We start from the raw sequence: 3606 nt of genomic DNA, 5'->3' as shown, positions 1-3606 counted from the left end.
GGCAAGAACAAATGTTTGTCCTTTCCCATTTTCTATTGGCTTGGGAGGAAATTATTTTCCCTCTTCAATTGTTTACTGAACAAAAATGCATTTACATTGTTTTCTAAGCCAGCTGTGTGATCTGGCCTATTTTCTCCCATTGCTTCAATGAATAAATTGTGCAAAACCTCCTTGTTCCTATAACAGGAGATCCTGCTGAGAAAACATTCAGTTAGACTCATACAATAAAGCACACCAATCTGACGTCTGGGTCAGATTTAAGAAATCAATTCTCCCCTGCTTCCAAAGAAGCCATTTTATTCTGGAGACAAACTATCATGGTACAACTTGGAAAATGAAAATCTTTATTTAGAACCACTCTGGGCTTTCTGATGGGTCAATAGTTGTGTTTAATATATGTAAAGATAGGCCAAGGGCAGTTTCAAATAATAATATTTTCTTAGTCAGAGATAACTAAACCCCCCAATAACAACATGATAAAAACACCATGCATTTGTCTAGAGCATTTTATTTCCAGCACAAGTGGTCCTGCATTTGTACGCAGCCATAATTCAGGAAAAGGAAGACTGAAAAATTATTTAGATTTGGAATTAGAATCTTAGGACCAGTTTCCAGCTGAATGACTTCTTTAGTCACTTGACTGAACCTTTTCTGAATGTGTAACATGTGAAAGCTTAAATGAGATTTGCATATGCGAGCCTTCTATATGATCTAAAACATATAAACACAACACCTTCTAATTCTATCATTTTGGGGGGTATTTTTTGCTTCCCATTGACTTAGGTAGGTAAAGAGAGTAACACTTACAGTAATTTACTTGAGACATGAGCAGGAGGAGTCTTCTGGTTATGTCCATTTTGAAAGAAGAGAGCTGCAATTAGAGAAGGAGGGAGCTCAGGTGTCTCTGGTCAGTCCTTCAACATTTTTCAAATATATAGGACTCTATGATGAGTATTATTCTAGGTGCTTGGAAGAGGTTGAAAAAGACCAGACTTACCCAGTTTGCCACAATTGTGGTGCTGCACAATGTTGAGGAACTGTTATAAAAGAGTAAATCTTAATTCCTCCCCTCTAGGCCCTCCCGCTATAGGGGGGGGGGGGGGGGGAGCAGGAAAGGCTAACGTACAACTAAATAATTGTTACTGGTCTGACCCATGTCCCAGGCTTCTCTTATTTTTCAGATTATTGGCTGAAATCTCCTTTGCTTCAATTTGCATAAGACCAAATTCACTCCTGAGTTCTTTTCTTTACACCAACGGGCCAAGAATTATGGGATTAACTCCAAACAATAGGGAGAGAGAAAAGCAAAGCTCTCGGTCCACTTGTGGCCTGCAGTGTGTGGCTGTGGTTCTTCTGCTGCTCTGGACTGTCATCCTCTCTACCCTTTGTGTCTCTGAGGCTATAGCCCCCAGTACTTTATGGTTAGTACTCTGGCTGACACTCCTGCCCTGACTCTAAAGCAAAGCCACCTTGTGAGAGTCATGCGAAAAGGACATCTGTCATTCTGCCATGAACATCCAGGCCTACACCATCCAAGATGAAAAATGGTGGCTTAAATGCAAGAACACTTCAAATGTGGCTTGTCATAATTGAGGTGCACTGTAAGTGGAAAATACACCCTTGATTTCAAGATTTAATACATAAAAAAAGAATATGAGGCATCTCATTGTTTTTATATTAATTATATCTTAAGATGGTAATATTTTGGATCCATTAGGTTAAATAAATTTTATGAAAATTGTGTATGTCTCCTTTTACTTTTCTAAATGTGGTAACAAGAAAATTAAAATTATGTTTATGACTTCCATTCTATCTCTATTGGATTTTGCTAGTTTAGTTTTTAGTCTTTCTGGCTTACTTGGCCCACCCTTTCTTCTTCCAGGATGACTTTCCCTTTTGTGGTCTTTGATATTCTTTATGCCTAGTGGCCTTCTTGCCACCATCCTAATTCATCAGACACACTTTCAAGTCCTAGAAGAGAAACAGTTCAGAATCTCCTCTCAGGAGAGTCCTTCATTCGTTTGCAAATTTACTGCCCCCTGCTTCAGTGCCAGCTGGGCATATCTAGGGGAATTTGGAGGGGCTATCTTGTCAAACCCCTCCCATAGGATAAGGATCCACTTGTCTTTCACTGGAAAAATTGAGAATTATTCTAGAGATTTCTCTCAGAACAGAAGCAAACAAGTTGATACTTGTACCCAGATTGGGGTACTGGGGTGAAGCTGGAAATGCTCAAAGTGGCATTATATATAATATATATTGAATATACTTAGATAGATAGACAGATATCTACAGATAGATATAGATAGATAGAGATATCTATACAGATATCTGTATCTATATAGATTTCTGTAGATAGAGAGAGAGAGAGAGATACAGATCTCTCTCTCTCTCTCTATCTATCTATCTAAGGCTGCCCCCAAAGGCAGACAGGTTTATTGGGCCACAGTCGAGGCAATCAAAGCTTAAACTTGGCTACACTTCCCAGCTCATCCTTCTTGGTATCATAGGAATTGGAAGAGCCTTTGGTTGCCTGATAAGCTCATGTGCTAGATGCTCAGCAGTGGTCTTGATATTCTGGAAGTTGACCCCACAGGCACCTGTGCACAGCAGCCAAACATCCTAATTCACATGGCATAGTGAGGACACGTGAATGCCCTGACCCCTCCCTGTTCGGGATTGCCCAATCCAGATTGAGTTCTCCCAGAACTACTGTTAATAATGGCATGGACCAGGACCTACAGGGTGTTCTCACCAGTGAGCAGATGGATGATCTCAAAGGCATGCTAGGCAGTGGCATGGTCATGAGCTGCTTGCCGTTTTTAAGGCAGTGTATGACCATTGCATTGGTGAGGTGTTCCACAGCAGGGCGATGCACCTTGTTGAAGCGTTTGGCCGCCTAGCACCATGCACTGGGTGGCAGGTACTTGGCATCCTTCTCTTTCAGGGCTATGTAATCCTGAAAGGAAATGTCATTGATCTGTACCTAATTGAAGATCCACTTCCCAAAGAGTTTGATGTCAGAGGTCTCCATGACTGCAGGTGCAGCTGTCACCCATTGGGTCATCCTGAGGACACAGATGGGGCATCACAATCAGTCAGTGTGCACCACACGCTGCCCTGACACAGTCAGGAAGAGGAAACTGGCCTGATTTATAATGCAAGGTGGCAAGCCACTTGATCTGTTTCATTCTTACCATCTATAAAATGGGTATGGTACTCCATGCCTATTTGGCTAAAAAAGTCCAGAAAGTGGTTGGGAAATCAAATAACATTGGGACCAAAACCAAAAAATAAAAATTAAAAAACAGTTTAAAAACTAGGAGATGAAACAATCATGTTTAAGTGGTGTCACCTGCACATGAGCTCATCTCAGAGAGAGAGAGAAAAAAAATCAGATGATGGGATTAAATCAGCTAGAGATGGGGCATCCCCAGAAGCATCAGAAATGTGTGAGAGCTTCAGGCATAACCTGTGTGTGCCAACATCAAAGTACTGACCACAGGCTTGCTACCCTGTGGGCTAAAACAGATGCTCTGGTGATCCCACAGCCAGACCACCATCCTCCAATAAAGCATTCTCCATGGTAATGAAGTCCTTAAATCT

The 3606-nt window shown here is 41.3% G+C and overlaps 1 pseudogene; it reads right to left on the bottom strand.

The window, feature by feature from the left end:
- Positions 1-2458: 2458 nt before the first annotated feature.
- Positions 2459-3067, bottom strand: LOC116864491 (annotated as a pseudogene).
- Between the last annotated feature and the right edge of the window lie 539 nt (positions 3068-3606).

The sequence above is a fragment of the Lontra canadensis genome, unplaced genomic scaffold (genome assembly GCF_010015895.1).
Source record: "Lontra canadensis isolate GAN:19392208 unplaced genomic scaffold, GSC_riverotter_1.0 scaffold1, whole genome shotgun sequence".
Classification (NCBI taxonomy): domain Eukaryota; kingdom Metazoa; phylum Chordata; class Mammalia; order Carnivora; family Mustelidae; genus Lontra; species Lontra canadensis.
The sequence above is the reverse complement of the archived record's forward strand: the minus strand, read 5'-3'. Positions and strand labels throughout refer to the sequence as shown.